Source organism: Cervus canadensis, chromosome 30, assembly GCF_019320065.1.
Source record: "Cervus canadensis isolate Bull #8, Minnesota chromosome 30, ASM1932006v1, whole genome shotgun sequence".
In the NCBI taxonomy this organism is placed as follows: domain Eukaryota; kingdom Metazoa; phylum Chordata; class Mammalia; order Artiodactyla; family Cervidae; genus Cervus; species Cervus canadensis.
Window position 1 is genome coordinate 28,083,482 of NC_057415.1, and position 27,291 is coordinate 28,110,772.

The window sequence follows — 27,291 nt, forward strand, 5'->3', positions numbered from 1 at the left end:
AAAGTATACTTTTTTTTTTTTTTTTAGTTGGCCTCTCGCTCTCTTCCCCACAATGTCTGGGTTTCCCTCAAAGCTACCAAGTGCTAATTTGAAAAACATGTTGCCGACAAGTGGGAAAGAAAAAGGCAACCAACGTGAAATGCCCTCTAGGGCATGGAGGAACTCCCAGAGAGACTGCGAGAGAGCAAGGGCGCATGCGTGCGCCTGGGCTGCGTGCTCCCTGAGAAACAGGAAGAAATGGGAGCAGGAAGAAGTGCGGACGTTGGAGTCTAAGACGTGGAAGCCGGCGTGTCCCTCGGCGCTGGATGAAACTCTCTGTTGCATTTAAGGTACTACACAAATCTCATTGTTGGTATTATTTGCTGCATTTCTCAGGGTGACCTGTAGGATACTTCCTGAGAAAAATTTAGAGTTAATAACTAAAAAGAAAAAAGCACTTTTACTGAAGAATTTATATGTTTCCTTCTCATGGATTAAAAAGACCTAGGTTATGCATTGTTTCCAATTTTGCTTTGTCTGCCAGGAAGCTTAGAGCAAAAAGTACGGCTCACACAGAGCCTTGGAAGAGATGCCATCACCTGCTTAACCAGATTGTTTTTACCCCATGACTTAACTCTCCTTCCTTCCGTTTCTTTCTCTTTCTCTCTTTGACTTAAAGACAAATATTTTATCATTCTATGTATGTAATATAAATGGCTTTAAATTCTTTGTGGAATATGGCAATATGTAAGTAAATAAACAAATATACACATAAATAAGCCTTGCTGGAACAAATTTGGGATGAGCAAGTTAAGAGGATAAAGGAGCGAGGAAAGGAAAGCCTGAAATTGACTTCAGGCTTTCCTCACCTACATCAAATTACATCACCTCATTCCCAGCTGCTTCCAATCTTGAGATCGGCACCATGGATTGGGAGAGAACTTCCAAGATAAAGCTAATAGGAATGGCTTATGGTGGGTGAGTGCTGACCCCTTGCACTTCCTGCCTGCAGAACGCCAAACACAAAGGGCATAGAATTCAATTTGAACATTTCAGAGAGACCTTCCTCTGGGTTCTTCCCATGGCAGTCTGGGTTTTTTAAATTGAGGTATAGGTGATTTACAGATTAGTTTTAGGTGTACCATATAGTGATTCGATAATTTTGTAGACTATACTCTATTTGAGGTTATAAAATAATGGCTGTAATTCCTAGTGCTATACAATACATCCTTATTGTTTGTTTTGTACATGGTATTGGTATTTTGTATCTCTTCATCCTCTATCACTATCTTGCCCCTCCCTGCTTCCTTCTCTGCACTGTTAACCAGTAGTTCTCTTTGTGAATCTGTTTTATTTTTTAGTTTTTGTGTATAAGTGATAACAGTATTTGTCTTTCTCTGACTTATTTCACCATGTACAATACCCTTTAGATATATCTACCTTGTTGCAAGTGGCAAAATTTCATTTTTTTATGACTGAGTAATATTCTAGTCTTTGTATATAAATATATTTATATATGCATAAATATCTCACATCTTTATCCATTCATCTGTTGAACACATCTTGACAATTATAAATATTGGGGTGCATGTATCTTTCCAAATGAGTGTTTCATCTTCTTAAGATATAGACCCAGGAGTGGAACTGCTGAGTCGTGGTAGTTTTTTGCTGAGTCATATTTTTAGCTTTCTGAGGAAACTACATACTGCTTTTTATAGCAGCTGCAATTTACTTTCCTACCGCAGTGCATGAGGGTTCCCTTTTCTGCACACCTTCACCAATATCTGTTTCTTGTAGGGAGGTCTGGTTTTTTTTAAGTATTAGAAAGAATTAGAAGGATTTAGAAGCCAAAGACTGTAAAGTTTCTAGCTCCAACTGTGAGGACTTGGGGCTAACCTCTTACTTTTTGCAAAGAATGGATAATATTAACAACTCTACAGAGTTAATTAAGTATCAAGTGAGAATAAAGGTGAAAGTGTCATGTTGAGTATAAGGAATTACACAAATCTAATTATCTTCATGGGTTCAGGGTTCTTTGCAGTCGTCTCCCACCACCATTTGATACCTTAGTTCACAAACACCGTAACTAGCCGTCCCTATGCTCCAGTCATTGATTGACCATGCCTGGGCGCCCTTCTCCTCCCCTTCAGTCCATAGTAGATTCCTACACAACTTTTAAAACCCATCTCAAATATCACTGCCTTGATAAAGTCATAGCCCCATCATTTAGAATGAGTACTTTTTCTTACTTTTGATCATCAGAGGATTTGGTTCACACCATTAATGTTGCATTCATTATACTGAACTTGGTTGCTTTCTGCCTGTTACCTCTCTCGTGTTCAGTTTTAAATCTCTAACACCTTGTAGGTACATCTAGCTTTGAGCCATTATATCACAGAGTAAACAGAGGTGAATTTTGAGACTTGTGAGGAGAGAACAAAATTTTTGCAAAATCCATATATATCTTAGAAATATTTTGTGCTACAAAAAGCCATGTTGATAAAAATGATATACCAAGCAATAGCATTGAGGTGGGCTGTTTTATTTTGTTACTATCAAATGTGATGGATGAATGTTCCCAGTTTCTTCTGAGAACTCTTGATTTCCAAATCTAAGGCTACATCAACTCTAGACTGGGACATTAGGGAACTGTAAAGAGATATCTGTGGACATTTCATTTTTTTTTATTTTTTATTTAAATTAAAAAATTTTTGTAGTCACAACTACATTTTATTATAAAAAACACAATTCAGGAATAACTGAATGGAAGAGAAACATAGGGCAGGGGGAGGAGGAGGGTAATGCAGTTTTTATGCCTTCTCTTTACGCAATCCAGTGCCTTATCATCATGGCATATTAACGTGTTTATGAACCAGGAAGCTCCACTGAGCCTCAGATCCAGAATATTTACTGGGGTTTCATTGCATAGGTATGGTTGACTAAATCATTGGCCACGTGACTGAATCCAGTTTCCAGTCCATCTCCCCTCCCAGGAGGTTGGGAGTGGGAATTAGGAGAATGGGGCTAAAAGACAAAGAGTATTTTGTTTTTAAAAAGGATACGAGGCAGATTGACAGCGATGGGAACTGCAAAACAGAGAGATTTGGACCCAGACTGTGGCATCAGCTGCCTGAGTAAGCAACTTCACAGTGTTTCCTTGTGATGGTTAATTTTGTGTATTTACCTGCCTGGGTGAAGAGATGCCCAGATAGCTGGTAGAACTTTCGTGGGTGTATCTGTGATGGTGTCTCAGGATGAGATTGGCTTTTGAATATGTAAACTGAGTGAAGCTGCCCCTCACCAATGCCAGTAGGCATCATCGCCTCCATTGTGGGCCTGAATAGAACAAAAAAGCTAATAGAGGAAAGGCTAATAGTCTCTATTTGGTTGAACTGGGACATCTGTGTTCTGTTCTCAGACATTGGTGCTCCTGGTTCTTGGGCCTTTGGTTAGGATCAGCATCAGCATGTATACCATCGACTGCCCTGGTTCTCAGGCCTTCGGGTTTGCCCTGAAAGTATTGATACAACAACCCTCCTGGGCCTCCAGTTTGCAAGTGGCAGATTATGGGACTTCCCAGCCTCCATAATCACGTGAGCCAATCTTTCATAATATGTCTCTTTTTATGTAGATACTATCAGTTTTTTTCTCTGGAGAACATTCTTCATTTGAAAAATGGGAATAATAATAGCACACATCATTTTGTTTTGAGACTTAAATGAGATAATAACATGGAAAGCAGTAAATCTAGTGCCTGGCCTAGGGTAAGTACTCACCAGATGTCATCTCATAATTAAAGTGAAAGTCACTTCGTTGTGCCTGACTCTTTGCAACCCCAGGGACTGTACAGTCCATGAAATTCTCCAGGCCAGAATACTGGAGTGGGTAGCCATTCCTATCTCCAAAGGATCTTCCGAACCCAGGGATCGAACCCAGGTCTCCTGTATTGTGGGCAGATTCTTTACCAGCTGAGCTACCAGGGACTCAGTGAAAAGTGCAACCTCATTTTTACACAAGAGGCCTGTGTATCTCCTGAGCTTTCAGAGTTAGGGCGGCTCTCTGCAGCTGGCTGTCGCCTTTCTCCCTCCTGAATACATGGATGCTTGTGTGAAGTGGGCGAGATCAGATTCCAGGGGACTTCAGTGGCTGACACAGGAGTGACCAGAACCTCTGAATGTACCCCAACAGAAGGCACACAGCCTTGTTCTACTCTGCTCATGTCTCATGAAAAGCACTGATTCATCTGGATGCAGCATTTAGGAAGGATCATTGTCCAGAAGGACCATGTTCAACAACTTACTTCCCTGTCTATAAGATGAAGATGACACTCTGGTAGCTCAGCTGGTAAAGAATCCACCTGGAATGCAGGAGGCCCTGGTTTGATTCCTGGGTTGGGAAGATCTGCTGGAGAAGGGATAGGCTACCCACTCCAGTATTCTTGGGCTTCCCCGGTGGCTCAGCTGGTAAAGAATCTGCCTGCAGCATGGGAGACCTGGGTTCAATCCCAATCCTGGGTTGGGATGATCCCCTGAAAAAGCGAACAGCTACCCACCCCAATATTCTGGCCTGGAGAATTCCATGGACTGTATAGTCCGTGGGGTCACAAAGAGTTGGACAAGACTGAGCACTTTCCAGTGAAAGAATAAATGATACAAGTATGTCAGGGTGTCTAAATGTAAAAGAATGGTCTGTATCTTTGTCATTATTATGATGGGCCAATATGAGGAGGAATTCAGTCTGAACAGCAATCAAATTCATGCATATGCAAATGGCTTACCCCATTATATAATTAGCCATCAAGCCCAGTTGTGGGTTGTTATTCTAGGTATGGAACAGTCACAAGAGCAGATAGATTTCAGTGATGTTCTTCAGTGCTTTGTGCTGGATGTGGATTTTATTAGAAAAATAAATGAATAAAAGCAGAAGACATCCTTGCCAGCTCTGAAGGACAGCTTGGAGCAGTCTCTCCCGGTTGACAGAAAACCACAGTCACCTCTGCTGACCTGAGAGAGCTCTACCTTGGATGATGGAAGGTTGTCACAGAAATATTGTGTTCACTTAGCCCAGGGAGCTGCATCAGCATTTTAGGAGATTGCTGAACTCAACTGTTCAGAGAGCCCTACATCTCCTCCCTGACAGGACACCACAGCCGTGGTGAGGATGAGGGGGAATGGGACTGTTCTGGCAGGGACATGGTGATTTAAACTCAGCCCCTGCTCACTTGGATAATGGGCATCAAAGCAGGGAAAAATCTTGTTCCAGCTGTGAGTGTTCCTCACTTGGTTGATAGCTGTTTGTGTTCCTGGAGATTTGTGTGCAAGGCAGTTTTCAGTAAACCAAATCATTATTTTCTGGAATTCACTGGGAAGTCTGAGAAACTTTTTTTGTGTGGTGAAAGTTTTAGATGTTGGGTACATTTGGAGTTTTTTGTAAGTTGCATAGATTTTGAAACATGGACAATACCAGTAACTGACAAAAAGCTGCTTGTTTTAAGTTGTACTGTGGATTTCTTAAATATTACAGCAGGCTGTATGCAATATTTGCATTTGTATAGTATTATCAAATAATGCAGAATTCTGGATATCATTGGAAATTAATTGAAGTAACCTGGACAGTTTGCTTGGAGCACTGTGTGAATCTAATTCTTTGGCATTTTATGAAGCAAGGGCATTGGGCACTCATGCATGTCTCTCAGATCTACAACTCGTTTCTCAGGTATCCTTTTGAAGAGTGGAGCTGGCTCTTAAATATTCACAAAATATTTCTATGAGATAGCTGAAGAGCCTGCAGTGTTGTGTTTCTGTAACTCTATTTTGTATTTTGGGAAATGGCTTTGCCTATCAGCTTACCCCGTGCCATCATAAACTGAGCACCTACGCTCTGCCTATTCATTATACCATTTTATCATTACAATTGATATTATTTAACCTACTTTACAGATGAGGAATCTGAGGCTCAGAAACTTTAAGTGACTTTCCAGAGGTCAAGTAGGTGGCAGATCTTAAACCAGAGGTTTTGTTCTACATTATCATGTAACCAGGGAGCAAAATTGACTAATGATGTGATTCAAGACTGAAGGTTGGAGGGTTAGAAGGGAGACTTTCAAACTAGTGACTAAAGACAGAGTTGCAAAAAATGGAAAGGCTTTTTAATATGGATATAAGAACCATATGACTACCATTTATCAAGTGCTTATCATGAACTTGGCATTATGCTGTGTTTCTCATGAAAACCAACAGAATTCCCGGGAAATACTGTTCTGTTTTCCAATCATACAGATGAATAAATTGAGGTTCTGAGATTTAAATAAATTCATCTCAGGCCATACACCTTAATAAGCAGGACCATTTGGTGTTGGACCCATTGTTGTCTCCTTCTAAAACTTGTACTCTTTCTGCTCATTATCCAGTCAGCGAGGATTCTCTGCTTGCTCCCTGTCCAAACTCATGGAATGTGAATGCTTTTGCCCATTAATGACAGCTGGAATTTAGGCCTCAGCTTAAGACTTGATCAATACTATACAAGGCCATGAAACCATACAAAAATGTCCTTTGAAACTTAAAGACCAGCATTTTTTTACTAGAACAACAACAAAAACCTTTGATGTGCAAATAGTAAAAATGTAGAACTCATCTTCCCTAAAATTCTACAGGAGCTTAAAATGTGGCAAGATAGCTTTTTAAGGATACATTTTTATAAAAGTTGCAAGTACCTGTAGTTTAAAAAGTCTAGTAGTTTTACATGACTTATAATGGAAAACAGCAGTCTCCTGCCCACACCCCCATCCATTTTTCTACTTCCCAGAGGCAACCACTCACATTTATGATTGTCCCATGTTTAGAATAGCATATATCTATGCATACATGCATACACTGCCATTTCCTATTTGTTTATTTACTTACCTCAGTTCAGTTCAGTTGCTCAGTCATGTCCAACTCTTTACGACCCCATGAACCGCAGCACGCCAGGCCTCCCTGTCCATCACCAACTCCTGGAGTCACCCAAACCTGTCCATCGAGTCGGTGATGGCATCCATCCATCTCATCCTCTGTCATCCCCTTCTCCTCCTGCCCTCAGTCTTTCCCAGCACCTGCCTACCTACCTATCTACCAGCCTATCAACTGAAATTTCTTAGCCCTGCCATAAGTAAGTGCTACAAATTTGTGGCTTAAATATCAGAAATTTTTTGTCCTGTGATCTGGAGTCTAGACGTCTGAGATCAAGGTGTCAGCAGGGTTGCTTCCTTCTGAGGGTGATGAGAAAGAATCTGTCCCTGCTGGGTAACTTTGGTGTTCCTTGATGTGTAGCTGCATCACTCTGATTTCTGGCTTTATCGTCACATTCTCGCTGTGCAAGTTTGTGTCCAAATTCTCCCCTTTTGTGAGGACACTAGACATATTGGATTAGAGCCCAGCTTAAGGATCTCTTTTCTGCTTGATTAACCCTATAGAGACTGTTTTCAAATAAGGTCACATACTGAGGTACGAGGGGTTAGGATTTCAATATACCTTTCTTGGAGAGTGGACACAATTCAACCCGTAGGATTTATCTATTATCTTCCTAACATACAAGATGAGATTCAGCTCTCATCTTTACATCTTCCTTCCATTCACTTTTAGGCCTCCTATCTCTCTGGTAGTGGTTTTTGTTAGATTTAGTGTTTATGCTGTTATGATTGTGAAAATATTACTTACATCTGGGTCATGTAATGAGTATGATTAAATTTTCCTTTCTGTGCAACTCTCGGTTTTCATGGAATTATTAATGGTCTTATGTTCTTGTTTGCCTAGTTTTCTTTTTCTTGTTTATTTTTAAAACTTTTTATTGGTGGAAATTGCTTTACAATTTTGTGTTGCTTCTGCCATATACCAATGTGGATCAGTCATAATTATATATGAAAGTGAAAGTGAAGTCACTCAGTCGTGTCCAACTCTTTGCGACCGCATGGACTGTAGCCTACCAGGCTTCTCTGTCCCTGGGATTTTCCAGGCAAGAGTACTAGAGTGGGTTGCCATTTCCTTCTCCAGGGGATCTTCCCAAGCCAGGGAATGAACCTGAGTCTCCTGCATTGTAGGCAAATGCCTTACCGTCTGAGCCACTAGGGAAGTCCAATTATATATAATTATGGGAAATATATGTATTTTTATATACACACACACACATATATATATATAAATTAAGGGAAATATATATATATATATATTCCCTCCCTCTATCCCATCTCTCTGTCATCATAGAGTGCCAGGCTGAGCTCCCTGTGTTATTTAGCAACTTCCCACTCACTATATTTTACACATGATATTGTATTTATGTTAATGCTACTTTCTAAGTTCATTCGACCCTCACCTTCCCCCACTGTGTCTGTAAGTCCATTCTCTACTAGGTTCATCAGTAACATTTTTCTAGATTCAGTGTGCGCACATTAATATATGATACTTGTTTTTCTCTTTCTGACTTACTTCACTCTGTGTAAAAGGCTCTAGATTCATCCAACTCACTACAACTGACTCAAAGTTGTTCCTTCCTATGGTTGAATAATATTCCATTGTATAAATGTACCACAGCTTCTTTATCTATTCATCTGTTGATGGACATCTCAGTTGCTTCCATGTCCTGGCTATGTGTAAATATTGCTACAATGAATATTGGGGTACATGTGTCTTTTAAACTTGTGGTTTTCTCAGGGTATATGCCCAGTAGTGGGATTGCTGGGTCATATGGCAGATGAATTCCTAATTTTTTTTAAAGGAATCTCCGTATTGTTTTCCATAATGGCTTTATCAGTTTACATTCCTACCAACAATGCAGGAGGGTTCCCTTTTCTCCATATCCTTTCCAGCATTTATTGTTTGTAGATTTTTTTGATGATGAATGAACAGTCACACCATTCTGACTGGTATGAGGTGGTACCTCATTGTAATTTTGATTTGAATTTCTTTAATAATGAGTGATGTTGAGAATATTTTCATATGTTTATTTGCCATTTGTATGTCTTGTTTGGAGAAGTGTCTGTTTAGGTCTTCTGTCCTTTTTTTCATTGGGTGGTTTGCTTTTTTGATATTGAGTTGTATGAGCTGTTTTAGATTCTGCAGATTTACCCTTTGTCAGTTGCTTTATTTGCAATTATTTTCTCTCATCCTGAGGGTTGTCTGTTCATCTTGTTTATGTTTCCTTTGCTGTGTAAAAAACTTAAGTTTTAAGCAGAGTCCCCACCTATTTTTTTTTCCATTAGTCTAGGAGGTGGGTCAGAAAGAATCTTGCTGTGATTTACATCAAAGAGTGTACTGACTATGTTTTCCTCTATGAGCTTTATAGTTTCTGGCCTTTCATTTAAGTCTTTAGTCCATTTTATTTCTAATCTCATTCTTTTGCACATAGCTGTCCAATTTTCCCAGCATCATTTATTGAAGAGGCTGTCTTTTCTCCATTGTTTATTCTTCCCTCATTTGTCAAGGATAACGTGCCTATAGGCATATGGGTTTATCTCTGGGCTTTCTATCTTGTTCCATTGGTCTATATGTTTTTGTGTCAGTACCGTATTATCTTGATGACGTGTAGCTTTGTACTATAACTTGAAGTCAGGGAGGTTGGTTCCTCCAGCTCTTGTTTTTTTGTTTTTTGTTTTTTTCCTCAAGATTACTTTGGCTATTCAGGGTCTTTTGTGTTTCCATACAGATTGTGAAATTTTTGTTCTAGTTCTGTGGAAAGTGCCATTGAGTAATTTGATAGGGATTGCATTGAACCTAGAGATTGCTTTGGGTAATATAATCATTCTGACAATATTGATTCTTCCAATCCAAGAGCATGGTGTGTCTATCTGATTTTTGTTCTCTTTGATTTCTTTCATCAGTGTCTTAGAGTTTCCTGCATACAGATCTTTTGTCTCTTTAGGTAGGTTTATTCCTAGGTATTTTATTCTTTTTGTTGCAATGGTGAATGGAATTGTTTCCTTAATTTCTCTTTCTGAGTTTTCATTGTTAGTGTATAGAAATTCAAGGGATTTCTGTGTATTGATTTTGTATCCTGTGACTTTACTAAATTCATTGATTAGCTCTAGCAGTTTTTTGGTGGCATTTTTAGGGTTTTCTCTGTATGGTATCTGTGCCTCAGTGGTAAAAAATCAGCCTGCAGTGCAGGAGATGAAGGACATGTGGGTGCAGTCCCTGGGTCGGGAAGATCCCCTGGAGGAGGGCATGGCAACCCACCCCAGTATTCTTGCCTGGAGACTCTCATGGACAGAGGAGGCTGACGGACTACAGTCTATAGGGTCACAAAGACTTGGACACGACTGAAGAGACTGAGGACAGCACAGAGCACACACATGTATAGTATTGTGTCATCTGCAGACAGTCAGAGTTTTACTTCATCTTTTCCAATCTGGATTCCTATTCTTTTTCTTCTCTGTTGCTGTGGTTATAACTTTCAAAACTATGAAAGTTGTAGTGAGACTTTGAGAGTGGGCACTCTTGTCTTGTTTCTGATCTTAGGGGAAATGCTTTCAGTTTTGAGAATAGTGTTTGCTGTGGGTTTGTCATGTATGGCCCTTATTATGTTGAGGTTGGTTCCTTCTATGCTGATTTTCTGGAGAGTTGTTTTTTTTTTTTTTTTTTAATCATAAGTGGGTGTTGAATTTTGTCAAAAACTTTTTGTCTGCAATATTCATATGGTCATGTGGCTTTTATCTTTCAATTTGTTACTATGGTGCATCACACTGAAGAATCCTTGGATCCCTGAGATCAATCCCAGTTGATCAGGGTGTATGATCCTTTTAATGTGTTGTTGGATTCTGTTTGCTAGAACTTCGTTGATGATTTTTGTATCTGGTTCATCAGTGAAATGCTTTGTTTTCGAAATTATTAATAAATGAGACCAAGTTCTAAATTGTAGAAGAATTTCTACAAGTCAAAAAATACAAGAAATTAGTAAAAACACGAGGGAAAAGTATGAAGAATTAATTCCAAAATGAAAAAACCCCATGGATTAGTAAGGACATAAAGAGACGCTCAAACCCATTGGGGATTAGAAAAATGAAAATGTCAAAATGCTACTTTTCTTCCACCAGATTGGCCATGGTTAGGAAGCCGGATGGTGCTAAGGGTTGTCAGGTCTGTGGCAATACAAAAATTGCCAAGCTCCATAGTGGAAGTATGGACCAGGGCAGCAGTTCCGGAGAGCACTCTGCCACCTACGCCACTACTTGCTGCTCTGGCATACTCCAAGATGTATGTTCTACAGAAATTCTACTTTGTTTGTGATAGCAGGAAGTCAGAGACAAATCAGGTTGGTGATCAGTAAAGGACCAGATAAGTACATATGGTGAATGCATTTTGAGGACTGCTTGTGAGTCGAAAGCAATGAATTTGATGTACACCCAGCAGTATGCATAGTTCTAAAAAATGGTGCTGAATGAAAGAGGTAAAGAAAAAGCCTAAGATACTTAGCAAATTAAACTTGTATACATTGAAAATATGTGCGTATAATTTAATATACATTTTAAACGAACTCATATAAATGAAATGATACATTTCACACATATCAAGGTGGTTGTCTGTGGGGAGATGGAAATAAGGGAAATGCATAAATAAAGAAGGGAGAGTTTTGCTGAGACCATGGCTGGTGAGCCAGGGATTGAGGAATGTGATTGACTCAACCATCTGCACTTGAGATCTAAAAACAGACTCAATGTTTACACAGTTATGACTAAATAAACATTATTTACACCTGAATCATGGAGTGTATTATGATTACATTTCCCTTTTGGGATAGGAGGAGGTAGTTTACTTTCCTGGAATTAAAAATGATTGGATAAATTTTTGTTCGCTTTTCTGTGCATATACTGCTCTTTTATCCCTGAACTATTTGCCAGTGAATATATCTCTTCCCTTTGTATTCAAATTCCTCAGATAATCTATGTTTTACATTTTCTTTTTTTTTTTTTGTGACATCCATCTTAGAGCCTTTGGTACTTGGCTGTGTACTTAATTGAGTCCCCCCCCCCACCAGCCCGAATTCATGTTAAAGCCCTACCCAATGTGACTATTTGGAAATAGTCTTTCCTTAAAATTTTTATTTTATATTGGAGTATAGTTGATTTACAGTGTTGTTAGTTTCTGGTATACAACAAAGTGACTCAGTTGTACATATACATAAATCTATTCTTTTTCGAATTGTTTTCCCATTTAGGTTATTAGAGAATATTGAGTGGAGTTCCCCGTGTTATATAGTAGGTCCTTGTTGGTAATCTGTTTTAAATATAGTAGCATGTATATGTCAATCCCAAACTCTCAATTTATTCCCCCTCCACCACTCTTCCGCTTTCATAACCTTAAGTTTGTTTTCTGTGTCTGTTTCTGTTTTGTAAATAAGTTCATATGTATCATTTTTTAAAGATGCCACATATAAGTGATACCATATGGTATTTGTCTTTGACTTACTTCACTTAATATGATAATCTCCAGGTCCATCCATGTTGCTGCAGATGGCATTATGTCATTCTTTTTAATGACTGAATAATATTCCGTTGTATATATGTACCACATCTTTATTCATTCCCCTGTAATGGACATTTAGGTTACTTCCATGTCTTGGTTGGACTTCCCAGGTGGTGCTAGGGGTAAAGAACCCACCTGTCAGTGCAGGAGACTAAGAGACATAGGTTCAGCCCCTGGGTCAGGAAGATCCCCTGGAGGAGGGCGTGGCAGCCCACTCCAGTATTCTTGCCTGGAGAACCCCATGGCAGAGGAACCTGGTGGGATATGGTCCATAGGGTCACAAAGAGTTGGACACGACTGAAATTACTTTGCACCCATGCACGCATGCGTGTCTTGGTTATTGTAAACAGCGCTAGAATGACCACTGTGGTGCATGTATCCTTTCAAACCACGGTTTTCTCTGTATATGTGCCAAGGAGTGGGATTTCTGGATCATATGGCCACTCTATTTTTAGTTTTTTAAGGAAGCTCTATACCCTGTTCTCCATAGTGCCTGTACCAATTTACATTCTCACTAACAGTATAGGAGGGTTCCCTTCTCTCCACACCCTCTCCAGCATTTATTGTTTGTAGATTTTTGATGATGACCATTCTGACTAGTGTGCAGTGATATCTCATTGTAGTTTTGATTTTCGTTTCTCCAGTAATCAGTGATGTTGAGCATCTTTTCATGTGCCTCTTGGCATCTGTATGTCTTCTTTGGAGAAATGTCTAGGTCATCTGCTCATTTTTGATTGGATTGTTGGGTTTTTTTGATATTGAGTTGCATAAACTGTTGGTAAATTTTAGAGATTAATTTCTTGTTGCATCATTCGCAAATATTTTCTTTTCATTCTATGGGTTGTCTTTTCATTTTGTTTATGGTTTCCTTTGCTGTGCAAGGCTTTTGAGTTTAGTGAGGTGGAGATAGTCCTTAGGGGGTCTTCCCTCATAGCTCAGTCGGTAAAGAATCTGCCTGCAATGTGGGAGACCTGGGTTCGATTCCTGGGTCAGAAAGATCCCCTGGAGAAGAAAATGGCAACTCACTCTAGTATTCTTGCTTGAAGAATCCCATGAACAGAGGAGCCTTGCAGGCTACAGTCCATGGAGTTGCAAGAGTTGGACATGACTTAGTGACTAAACCATGAGTCCTTAGGAGGTAATGAGCTCCTAAGAGAGGATACCTAATTTAATTGTACTGGTGACCATCTAAAAAGAGGAAGAGATCTCTCTGTCTCTCTGCCACGTGAAGCATAGTGAGAAGATGACCATCTGCACCCAACATGCAAGGTCTTAACAGAAACCAGCTCTGTCAGATCTGAGACTTCTACCTTCAAGAATTGTGAGAAAATAAATTTCTGTTGGTAAAGCCATCCAGTCTGTGGTATTTTGTTATATTAACCCAAGCTGACTAAAGACAGATTTTGAAATCAAGAAGTGGGGTGGAGCTGTAACAAATACCTAAAATGTGGAAGCAGCTTTGAAACTGGGTGGTGGGTAGAGGCTGGAAGAATTTTGAGGTGCATGCTTGAAAAGTCTAGCTTGCTATAAAGAGATTGTTGATAGAAATATGGAAATTAAAGGTGATTCTTTTGAGGACTCAGAAAAGAGCAGAGCTAGAGAGAAAACCTTTGTTTTCTTGGAGTATATGTCAATAATCATGAACAGAAAATTGGTGGGAATACAGATGTTAAAGGTCGTTCTGATGAGGTCTCAGATGGAAGTGAGGGACACATTATTGGAAACCAGAGAAAAGGCAATTCTTGTTATAAAGTGACAAAAAACTTGTGTTCTAGTGTGTTTTTAGAAGGAGGAACTTGTGAACAATGAAATGAGAAATTTAAATGAGAAGATTTTGAAGCAAAATGTTGAAAATACATCCTGGGTCCTCTTGACTGCTATGATAAAATGTGAGGTGAGAAATATGAAGAAGAAACTAAGTGAAAGCAACCAGAACTTGAAGATTTAGAAAATTTGCAGCCTAACTATATTGCAAAAAATGAGAAAACTAGTTCTGAAGGGAGGTTGAACAACCATTTGATAAGGAGATTAGTGTATATGTGAACTATGAATTCAGTCAGCCACTTCAGCAGAAACCAGAATTGGAGATAGGATTATATCCACAGAAACACTGCCAGTTTTAACTGAAGGAGATGGAGATGGATGAAATGAGGAAAGGCTGTCAGGATTTCTTAGATTCTTCAAAACAGGGCAATAGGGATATTTGGCTGCCATACTGTGCTTCTAGTTTTATGGAATAGGGAAGGATGATCCTGAATTTTCTTCTCTGCTTTGGTTTCTCTGTTCTCTTCTCTAGACATTCCAAAGTATGACTTTAATTTCTTTCTCTTTTCCCTCTAGTTTCCAAATGTTTTTCTTTTATACTTTCTGAGAGATTTTCTCAACTTTATTTTCCCACCCTTGTATTGATTTTATTTCTGCTCACTTATTTTTAATTTCAAAAGATCTCATTTTATGCAGACTGATTCCTCTTATTTAATAGATGCATACTCTTTCTTTATCCTTACAATATTCTTTTTTTTTTTTTTTAAATTTCTGTGAAGAGGTCAGTTTTTTGGAGATGTTTTCTTCTGTTTCCTGCATTATTTTTCTTTCCTTTGAGATCCTTTTACATTTTGATTTCTTTTATATCAGAAGCTTTCCCTCAAGTATCTGGTGATGTGGGACTGTTTCATCAAAGAGCAGGACACTGAAAACTTAGGGAAATGAACATTCGGGGAGCAGGGACAGAGCTTGTTAGATGGTGAGTTTCATTGTAAGGTGATCTGGTAGGGCTGTACAAGGACAAAAAGAATTAAGAATACTTTTAACTCTTTTCTGTTGGGCTGATCACTGTCCCCAGAGATGAATCTTCCAGTCTCCCTCCTGGAGAAGATATGCTTGGCTTCCAAGCATTCCTGTTGCTGAGCTGGGTAAGGAGACTGGTGCTCTTAGCATTCAATAAATAGACCTTCTTCTGCCCCTCCAGTTTTCAGTATGAAGTCAGACTTCAGCTCTGCTTAATAACCCTGAGACCAGAATGTCTGGTTCAGTCTCTTTATGGAGCCTGTACGTAGTCTTCTGCTGGAATGGGAGGTCAGGTCCCCCAGTTGCAGATTCTGATCCAGATTTCCAACTTTATCTCCTGTTTCTGTCTCATTGGTCTCCAACTTTCAAAAGTACATTGAGCCATGAATTCCTGAGCTTTCTTGAGTTCTTCCACTTGCATAGGCTTGTTTCTGCGATACCCTCATCATAAGTTTAGAATTCAATTTCCATGTGTCTGATGAATAACTTACTACCTTTCCATCTGCACTCTAGTTTCCAGAATTTCATTCCTGTCACCTTCTTTCCCATTCTCTTGTCATTACATCATATCTTTTTGTACCTCTGTATCATTGTGATTTGTTTTGAGTTGGAGACATGGCAAAACACTTCTGTTAAGTCTTCAGCTTGATCAGGAGTCCTATCAAGTTTTTGAGAGAAATAATTAGCGATATTTGGGAGACATTTATTATTTATTGAAATAAGGGATTTCAGAGCCAAATACTTGAAATTTAAATTCTGGTTCAGAGTCTTTGTTAGCCATGTGCCTTGCGCATGTTAACTGAACCTCTCTTGGTCTCATAGGTTTTAAAAAAAAAGAGGATAATAACACCTACCTTATTGACTTATTAGAATTTAGAAGTATACGTATAAAGCATCTAACTCAGAAACTGATATATAAGAAGAACTGGATAAGTAACAGCTTATATCATTTTATTGTTGACAGATAGAGGTACAATTTATCTATTATTTACTGAGAATGGAGGAAGAGAAACAAAGGCAATTCAAGAGTCAGTTTTATTAGAGGTACCAGGGGAATGTCGAGTAAATCTCCCTCCATGCTTCTCAAATGCAAGATTCTCTAACAACAACTAGATTGGAGAATGGAATTGGGTCTCCTATTTTCCAACTAGAAGGACACTATTTACATACATCCAGTAGAAGCAACTTAACTTACCTCCTTTATTGCAAGTAGGTGGAGAGCTAGGAAGTGGTTAACTTTCTCTGTGCTCTACAGAATCTCTGTTTGGGAATCTTTATCCTCTCTGGAGTCTAAAAGTGCAGTTAGAGAACAATCTATTGAAACACAGGTAAGTGTGAGAAGAAACAGGAGAGAAAAGACATCTTAGACAGTGGTGGCCTCTGAATGCACTGACCTACCATTTAGTAGAGCTATGGCCCGTTGGATGACAGACTGTCACCAACCAACCTAGTTCTACACCAAGTCATACGGTTAAAAGAGAAACTGGAAGACCACTCCAGATTTACTTCTTAGGCCTCTCCTATAGGGAGGGAAGTAGAAATCCCCTTGATGATAAGAACAGAGGAAGAGAGGTTCCTTCCTGAAAGAATTCTTGATACTACCTGGGTCACATCCCATCTGCTGCGATATTCCTGTTACTGTCACCTTCAGAACATTGAGTATCATTTCTTTATATACATTTTTTGTTTGGTTCTCATTTCTTTGTAATTAATTGCCCATAGCCTAACGTGTATCTCTTTGTCTTCTTTAACTTCCTGAGGGAGAGAATGCAAGAATTGTTTTGTGTGCGTTAGTCGCTCAGTTGTGTCCGACTCTTTGCAACCCCTTGGACTGTAGCACACCAGGCAACTCCATGGAATTCTCCAGGCAAGAATACTGGAGTGGGTTGCCATTCCCTTCTCCAGGGTATCTTCCCGCCCCAGGGATCAAACCTGGGTCTCCTCATTGCGATCAAATTCTTTACCATCTAAGCTACCAGGGAAACCCTAAGAACTGTTTTTCCTCAAGGTAATTTTTTCATATTACGTTAGAAAAGAATGAGAATTTCAGACAAATCAAGAACTACTCTTTAAATTGCTATTCCCTTGATGGGAGTGCGGTCCACAGAAGTCCACTTTGGTGACAGAAATCAAACATCCAGTCTTCTCCCTCATCCAATATTGATGTGAGGCTTCTTTCCTGGGGCCATAGTACACAGTCGGATGGGTCCTTTTCTGGCTTATTACAATTTTTCATGCCTTGAGCTTCTAATCTGAGATGAAGGGATGCTTTCCCTGTGGGATTGAAATGCAAAATCTTCCCCAGTGACTTCCTTTCTTTGGAGGGTGATTTTTAAGTCTGGATTTTTTTGTGTGTGCCAGATTTAGCTTTTGTAAAAGTGAAATTCCTATAGAAGGAAGCTCCCTGTTGTGAGAATAATGAATATAAAACAAACAAAAGCCCTCCTGGAATGGAGAGGTTTCTATTTATTGTCGTGATAGAATTTCACATCTCCTGCTCCTTCCTTTCTCTCTCCTTTCCCCCTACCTCTTCCTTTCTGTTTTCTTTTTCTTTTATCCTTTTTCTTTACTTTGTCTGCTGCTTTTTATCTTTAGTTCTCTCTTGCTTTTATTTTTTCTTACTTAGTTTATTTTAATTTCTAGCTCCTCTTTGTCTTCTCCTCCCTTTTTCCCCTCCTCGTTCACCTTCATACTTCGTGGATTGTCCCCACTCAGCTGAATTAAGCAGGATGCTGAGCAAGAGTTTTCCAGAGTTACTAAAAAAAAAAAAAAAAAAAGACTTCTGTTTCTCATGGAGCTTAACATTTGAGAATGCACACTTGTGAACATAATGGTACACAGGACCAACTTAGGAATCTCGGGCCAAATCTTTGTGCTTCTGCTGGAATGGTTATTCCTGGAAGAATGGAAGAATGGGTCCATGGGTGTCACTTATGAGGGTGGTGACTACAAAGCCTCCTCTGGGGCCTCCAACTCATTTCTCAGAGTGCACTGGGAGCCCAGCGACCACGACAGCTCTGTGCAACTTTCCACCTCAGATAGATCTGAACTGATGACCTGAGGGTAAGAAGCTCTGTGTAACTTGATTACATTTTTTAACAATTCCATTTTTCTCATGAAAAGACACCTTCAGAACACAGTGTCAGTTTATCTCTGCAATTTTAGACATCAAATAGCTTATTTTTTTAGTTCTCTCTGGGTCAAAGAATGTTATTAAGAAGAAAAATGTAAAAAAATATTGGCTTTGTAACAATTCGGAGTCCAGACTGAAGGCTCTCATAAACCCACAGAAATGTTCTTGCTTTGAAATTCTTTAGAGGAGAAAGGAAGATAAAAATATTGTACAGGGGAAGAGTGTCCTAAAATATACATTAAAAAATGAAACCAAGCCAATAAAATGGCCAACAGATTTTGAAGGTTAATGTGCCCAAACACTCTTTTGGTGGAATTATCATGTAGGTTCTAGATGAGATTTTACTGCTTCTGGGGAGATCACTTTAGAATCCAGAGTATAGATTTTGCATGAACAGGAAATGATAATTACTCCTCACCTTCCTTATTTATTTTAGAATCTGTGAACTGAGATGTTTGCTCCATTTTTCAGGACTGGCAAAAGATACTGCTTCTTATTTCAGGATCCCCAGATTAGAACTTCATCTCCAGATATTGTGAGTTTGCTTCATCAAAACAGGCACTAAGAAATTAAAGCAACGAACACAGTGGAATGAAAATGAACAAGCCATTCTTTTTTTTTTTAGTGCATAGGAAAAAAATCAATAATTTGTCTTCAAGTGCTTACACCTATGCAGGAAAAGGAAGTGAAAAAATGAATTGTTCCATCTGTAAATTTCAAGCAGGGAAAATGAGTTGCAAGCCTATCAGTAAAATACAGACAGAGGTGGACCTGGCGAAGCAGAAGGAAAATGACTAACCACTGTTTCCCTTTATTCCCATAACTGATTGGACATAAACAAAACATTCTCCCCCAAATGAGACGCAGAGGTCTGATACTGAGCAGTGGCTACTTCTCAAGATATCTTTGTCAGCAAGATGGGTTCAAGTTATGATTTCACCATTTCCATGATTGACATTGTTACGGTTCTTGGAGCAGTTACCATGGAAACAGAAGGGCCTTGCATGTATTTGAAGTAATTCACCTGACCTAGTGCTCAAAATGAGGGAGGGCTGAGTGCTAGTATTTCACCCAAGTATTCCCCATGATCTAGCTGATGCAGGCTGCAGACTTGGCTCTGATCTGAAGAGGCTGTCGAGCAGTGCACATGAGGAAGGATGAGAAAAATGGCAAATTCCTGCATCTGTTTAGACAAATTCCAGCCGGAGATTTCCCCTCGGGAGTTACGATGCTGTCAGTAGCCTCTGGTATTTTCTCCTTCCTAAATGTGGACTTGATTTCTGTCCTTTCTCTCCTGATATCCGCTGGGGAGGCCTACAGGAAGGATGCTTCAATCAATTTGCAGCAGGACATTTGTGTCACCCCTGGGCAGAGGGAAATGGGGAGAGAGACAGATTGAGAGAGAGCCATGAAGCAAGTTTAAGGTGGTTCTCTGCCTTGGGGCGGATGCATCCCAGTCCTCCAGAAATAGTATCTGGATTAGATTAAAAATCAGCGTGTGGTTTCCCATCCCTTTTAGATCAGAGGGCAAAACTCAGGCAGCTGACCATCAAGCCATCACTGCATCTCACTGCATCACTGCAACCTTGACGTTAGTCAGATCCGTCCAGGACTCAAACACTCTCCACATTCTACCTGGCCCCCTTCACTAATATGTTCCTCTGGACTACACAATGCTTCCTCTCTATTTCAGAGTGCTCCCATTTCTTTGAACTTGTGGAACAAGAAGGAGTTCTCCCCACTGCCCCTTGCTTTTTCTATCGACACTCTTGAGTCTTCTTTTTGAGAAACTCAGATTACCACCTGGACCTTCTTCTCCCATCTTCATTGCTTTCGTTAACTCTCCTTTGGGATCTTCTGCTCTTCTCAGTGACCTTAGCCCCTGACCTGGTGTCGTTGCTTCCTGCCCTCTCTCTTCTGATGCACAGGGAATTCACTTTCACACTGATAACTCTACTAGCACATTGGTCCCCTCCCTTTCTTGACCTCTCAACTCTGATCGCCCTCATCTGGCCTCTAATTATGGTCCCTAGGGTAGAAATAACTACTTTTTGATCTCATCTTCACCCAAAATTGAGATGCTTCCTCTATTCCCACATCTTCCTATCCTTTCACCTGATATAGCCTCACCCTCGATGAGCCTCCTCCTGATTCTGATGACACCTTCCATCTTGGGAACCACTGTGCTGTCTTTCTGTCTCTCAGACCCTTCTTAGCTTCTCAGACATTCTCACCATAGCTCACTATGGTTAATGAGTTCAGCTCTCTTCTCGACAACAGGTTGGGATCTCTTAGACCTTATACACTGAATTGTACATGATATGAACTCATTCATTCATTCCCCATTCATTAAGTATTTGTTAAGCCGCTGGCATTTTTATATTGGAGATATGGACCAGTTCTCTGCCTTCCTGGAGCTTGTGAAATAGTGGATGAACCATACAGTTAACATGAAACACGAAAGTACAAACTAAAGTGATAGACAGAATTGACAAGGTTCTGGGGTGATAAATTTGTACTAAACATTTATAAGGACCAGGCACTTTTATAAATTTCTTATGATTATTAATTCATTGAATCACCACAACCACCTTCTGAATAACTGCTTCACATTATTCCCATTTTATCCTGGAGAACAATTCTGTTTCTTGCCTGGGGGTCACACAAGTGATGGAGCTGGGATTTGAAATCCGGCAGTTTCCTTATGCCACCATTTTAACTGCTAAATCCCTGCTCTGGGGCAGTGGTTAGGGGATTTTCTTAGACAAGCTGGTCATTGAGGGCCTTTTGGAGAAGAAAGTTTTTAGCTTGAGGCTTCAGGAAAGAGAAGGAATCCTACACACAGTCATAAATAAATGAAAGAGCTAGGAAAGTATTTCAGTTAGTGCAAGTAGAATGGAGAAAGGTCTGAGTAATAAGGGGAACAGGGTTTATTTGAAAAATGGAAAGAATGTCAAGATGCTTGGACTATGGATGGGGAGGGAGAATGGTCTATGATTGTGCTGGAGAGGAGAGCTGGACCAGATGATCTGAGGCAGTTTTGGCAGAGTAAGGGATTTTTATTGTATTCAAACAGCCGTAGAAGAGCTGGAGTCAATTTTTACTTTTGAAATCTCTTTCTGGCAATTGTATGGAGAGTGGATTGAGAGTTAATAGAGGAAGTGGGGGAAAACAGCTGGAAGCTCATGCAGAGTCCAGGCTGGAGATAGTTTTGACTTGGACGGCAGTGGTGGCTCTGTAGATGGAGAACAGGGTCCATGGTAGATGCACTTTGGAGGTAGGATCAACTGGACTAGGTGACGGGTGAACACGGAGTGGGGGGAAGGATAGAAATGAGGATGGGTCTCAGGTTTCCGACTCATACCTGTGAACTTTACCTTCATTTTACCAGGCAGACAAGACCAGCAGACAGCCCAGTCCTCACCTCTCTTCCTTTTACCCTATGAATTACCACGAATTTTCTTTCCTGCTGTTTCCAATACCAGGGAGTTTATCTCCTTGCCTCATTCCTATGTATCATCTTCAATCACCGGTTTCCAGCCACCCTTCCCGTCTTCTCTGTGGTGTCGCTCAGTCTCTTATCCTCATTCTGTCATGTTCCTTCAAGTTTTCTTCTGCTGGCATCTTGTTTCACTTATACAGCAAATTCCAAGTTTTATCTACTCTGAAACAGAGTAGATAGCTGTGACCTGGGACCTGTGACTTGACCTCCTTGTGCTTCAGTTTCCTGATATGCAAAATGGAAATAATCCTAGTAACTATTTCAGACTGCTGTGATGCTTAGTGAGTTGCCATCCGTAAAGTATTTAGAATATTGTTTGGTACATAGTAAATGCTCAGATTGGAGAAGGAAATGGCAACCCACTCCAGTATTCTTGCCTGGAAAATCCCAGGGACAGAGGAGCCTGGTAGGCTGCCATCTATGGGATTGCACACAGTCGGACATGACTGAGGCAACTTAGCAGCAGCAGCAGCAACAGCAGATGCTCAGAAAGGCAAAGGAGAAAAGGAAAGATATTCCCATTTGAATGCAGAGTTCCAAAGAATAGCCAGGAGAGATAACAAAGCCTTCCTCAGTGATCAATGCAAAGAAATAGAGGAAAACAATAGAATGGGAAAGACTAGAGATGTCTTCAAGAAAATTAGAGATACCAAAGGAACATTTCATGCAAAGATGGGCACAATAAAGGGCAGAAATGGTATGGACCTAACAGGAGCAGAAGATATTAAGAAGAGGTGGCAAGAATACACAGAAGAACTGTACAAAAAAGATCTCCCTGACCCAGATAATCACGAAGGAGTGCTCACCCACCAAGAGCCAGATATCCTGGGATGCAAAGTCAAGTGGGCCTTAGGAAGCATCACTACGAACAAAGCTAGTGGAGGTGATGGAATTCCAGGTAACTATTTCAAATCCTGAATGATGATGTTGTGAAAGTGCTGCACTCAATATGCCAGCAAATTTGGAAAACTCAGCACTGGCCACAGGACTGGAAAAGGTGAATTTTCATTCCAATCCCAGAGAGGCAGTGCCAAAGAATGTTCAAACTACCACACAATTGCACTCATCTCACATGCTAGCAAAGTAATGCTCAAAATTCTCCAAGCCAGGCTGCAACAGAACATGAACCGTGAACTTCCAGATGTTCATGCTAGATTTAGAAAAGGCAGAGGAACCAGAGATCAAAATGCCAACATCCTCTGGATCATCGAAAAAGCAAGAGAGTTCCAGAAAAACATCTGTTTCTGCTTTACTGACTATGCCAAAGCCTTTGACTGTGTGGATCACAACAAACTGTGGAAAATTCTGAAAGAGATGGGAATACCAGACCACCTGACCTGCCTCCTGAGAAATGTATATGCAGGTCAGGAAGCAACAGTTAGAACTGGACATGGAACAACAGACTGGTTCTAAATCAGGAAAGGAGTATGTCAAGGCTGTATATTGTCACCCTGCTGATTTAACTTCTATGCAGAGTACATCATGAGAAACGCTGGGCTGGAGGAAGCACAAGCTGGAATCAAGATTGCCAGGAGAAATGTCAATAACTCACATATGCAGATGACACCACCCTTATGGCAGAAAGTGAAGAACTAAACAGCCTCTTGATGAAAGAGCAGAGTGAAAAAGTTGGCTTAAAACTCAACATTCAGAAAACAAAGATCATGGCACCTGGTCCCATCACTTCATGGCAAAGAGATGGGGAAGCAATGGAAACAGTGACAGACTTTTCTTTCTTGGGCTCCAAAATTACCGCTGATGGTGAAGCTGAAACTCTAATACTTTGGCCACCTAATGCATAGAACTGACTCATCTGAAAAGACTCTGATGCTGGGAAAGATTGAAGGCAGGGGAAAAAGAGGACGACAGAGGATGAGATGGTTGTATGGCATCACCAACTCAATGGACATGAGTTTGAGTAAACTCTGGGGTTAGTGATGGACAGGGAGGCCTGATGTGCTGCAGTCCATGGGATCACAAAGAGTAGGACATGACTGAGTGACTGGAGTGAACTGATGGGACCAGATGCCATGATCTTTGTTTTCTAAATGTTGAGTTTAAGTCAACTTTTTCACTCTCCCCTTCACTTTCATCAAGAGGTTCTTTAGTTCTTCTTTGCTTTATGTCAAAAGGGTGGTGTCATCTGCATATCTGAGGTTATTGATATTTCTCCCAGCAATCTTGATTCCAGCTTGTGCTTCATCCAGCCTGGCATTTTGCATGATGTATTCTGCATTTAAGTTAGATAAGCAGGGTGACAATGTACAGCCTTAATATACACCTTTCCCTATTTGGAACCAGTCTGTTGTTCCATGTCCAGTTCTAACTGTTGCTTCCTGACCTGCATATACATTTCTCAGGAGGCAGGTCAGGTGGTCTGGTATTCCCATCTCTTTCAGAATTTTCCACAGTTTGTTGTGATCCACACAGTCAAAGGCTTTGGCATAGTCAGTAAAGCAGAAACAGATGTTTTTCTGGAACTCTCTTGCTTTTTTGATGATCTGATGGATGTTGGCAATTTGATCTCTGGTTCCTCTGCCTTTTCAAAATCTAGCTTGAACGTCTGGAAGTTCTTAGTTCACATATTGTTGAAGCCTGGCTTGGAGAATTTTGAGCATTATTTTGCTAGCATGTGAGATGAGTGCAATTGTGTGGTAGTGTGAGCATTCCTTGGCATTGCCTTCCTTTGGGATTGAAATGAAAACTGACATTTGTTCAGTCCCGTGGCCACTGCTGAGTTTTCCAAAGTTGCTGGCATATTGAGTGCAGCACTTTCACAGCATCATCTTTTAGGCAAATAGTTGGGAAAGCAAGGAAACAGTGAGAGACTTTATTTTTCTGGGCTCCAAAATCACTGCAGATGGTGACTGCAGCCATGAAATTAAAAGACACTTGCTCCTTGAAAGAAAAGCTATGACCAATCTAGATGACATATTAAAAAGCAGAGACATTACTTTGCCAGCAAAGATCCGTCTACTCAAGGCTGTGGTTTTTCCAGTAGTCACATACGGATGTGAGAGTTGAACTATAAAGAAATCTGAGCACTGAAGAATTGATGCTTTTGAACTGTGGTGTTGAAGAAGACTCTCCTTGGACTACAAGGAGATCAAACCAGTCAATCCTAAAGGAAATCAGTCTGACTACTCATTGGAAGGACTGATGTTGAAGCTGAAACTCCAATACTTTGGCTACCTGATGCGAAGAACTGACTCATTTGAAAAGACCCTGATGCTGCAAAAGGTTGAAGGCAGGAAGACAAGGGGATGACAGAGGATGAGATGGTTGGACGGCATCACCGACTTGATGGCTATGAGTTTGAGCAAGCTCTGATAGTTGGTGATGGACTGGAAGCCTGGCATGCTGCAGTCCATGGGGTCACAAAGAGTTGGACATGACTGAGCAACTGAACAAAACTGAAGTGCTCAGTAAGTGTTGGCTAGTAGTTTTTTTCTATGTAGAATAACTCATTCCTTTTTTTGATCTCACACAATACATTCTTCTATAATAATGATTATCACAATGTCACGGTTGTGATAGGCTGTGGCTTAGAAAAAAAGAAATCCAAAACCACAGCAGTGTTCTTCCCATCTCCTGTGTTATTTCATGTGATACATGATCTATAGTGCACATTCAACAAATGTTTATTGAATTAAAGAAATGCGAGAAATTTTGTGGTTAATTTAAAGATGAATTAATAGGGGACCCAAGGTGAAGTTATTGCTAATGAAATCAGCTATGGTGGTTAACCAAATTACCTAGTCATTTTTAATTTTGTAATTTTAATCTTTGAATATACTAAATCTCTCTCTCTATGTACTAAGATAAAAGTAGGAATCAAAATTTAGTACTGTGCAATCTATGTGCTATATGCTTTTTATATTATAATTACTGCCCTCTTTTAATTTACTAATACCATTCTACAGTGGAAAAATTTTATTTGGAGTTCAGTGACTCATCTAAGGTCAGAAAACTCATGAGTTGTTGGAAACTTATGTAGGTTTCCAATCCATAGAACCAAACTGTAAACTCTGTCTGATCTTTTTACTTTCCTGTATTTTACTTCTTCCCTTCCATTGTTGGTAACTTTCTACCATCTCTAACTCTACTTGCATTGACAATTTTATAATTTAGTTATAAGTGCCTTTGCTTCACTGCTGCTTATGTTTTACTTCTCATTGATACCTTTCTGGTAGTCTAAAAATGTTTTTGTGGCCAGATAAAGGAATTCTGGGTATGAACGGAGGAGTTGCAGTGTTCAGTTCACCCTGGTGAAAATATCAGACTTCAACTGTCAGCTCTGCTTAGCTTCACAGTCCTCCGCTGGCGTGGTGTAACCCCAGCCATGAAAGATACCTCTCCTTGATGGCTCTCCTAGTCATGGAGGAAATGTGTATTTTTTGCCTTCTAGTTTCTCCAGCCCTACCATCAGTTTCAGGTTGAACTTCCCTCAAAGCAGCTGCCATGCTCTTCGGTCATGAAATTCCCTTGGTTTCTCATACAGGAAAGCTTCATTCTTGAATCTTTCCCTTTCCTGGGTACTTCCCACTTAAACAATGTCCCAGCAGTGACTGCCCTCTGCTCCCGTGTACTGTAAAGTTAGTTCCTCAGTGCATCTGCATGTTGACTGTTCCGCAGAGGTCTTTCAACCTGGAAAAAGTCCTGCAATCTCTGAGACATAATTTCTCTAAACTAAGAGTTCTTTCACCCTATATCCCTCCTTCCCAATAGTTTCAATATTCAGAATACCCAGGCTTCCATCAGTGATGAATTTGGCTCCTCCAGTCTCTATTTTTACATTTGAGAACTTAGTTAACTGGAGAATAAGATCAGATTGCCCCGTTGTTGAAGGGGGTTTGTTTTTCCTTCTCTTTTTGGTTACAACACTAAATGATGTATGAAAAACATTGTACAGTGCTTGATGGCACAAACTTGAGGATAAATTTGTACTCTTACAAAGGCGTATATATTTCAAAAGATCTTGTAGGTTAAATAGACTACATTACTTTTGAGTAACACATATATGATATCAGGGGCAAGCAGCAACCTACTAATTAAATGATGGGTGTTTGTGTAGCAGAACCTCCCTCTCACCACCATTTTTTGAAGGATGATATTTTAGTTGATGGTGTTGACTTAGGGAATTATTCCATAAGCAGGTGGTCTTCACTAATACCTGCGTAGATTCTGTTGTTAGGGAAATTAATCATTCCTGTGCTACAGCCTAGGGCTTCCCAGATGGCTCAGTGGTTAGGAATCCACCTGCCAATGCAGGAGATGCAGGTCTGATACCTGGGTCAGGAAGATCGTCTGGAGAAGGAAATGGCAACCCACTCCAGTATTCTTGCCTGATGATTCCACGGACAGAGGAGCCTGGCAGGCTATAGTCCGTGGGGTCACAA

General features: G+C 40.1%; 1 long non-coding RNA gene across 1 annotated transcript; it reads right to left on the minus strand.

Moving 5' to 3' along the window:
• Positions 1-243: 243 nt before the first annotated feature.
• Positions 244-26,186, minus strand: LOC122432002. Its single transcript, XR_006266692.1, has 3 exons — positions 26,157-26,186; positions 21,755-21,761; positions 244-332 (listed from the first exon to the last, which is right to left on the minus strand). It is a non-coding gene; the product is annotated as an uncharacterized LOC122432002 (long non-coding RNA).
• Positions 26,187-27,291: the final 1,105 nt, after the last annotated feature.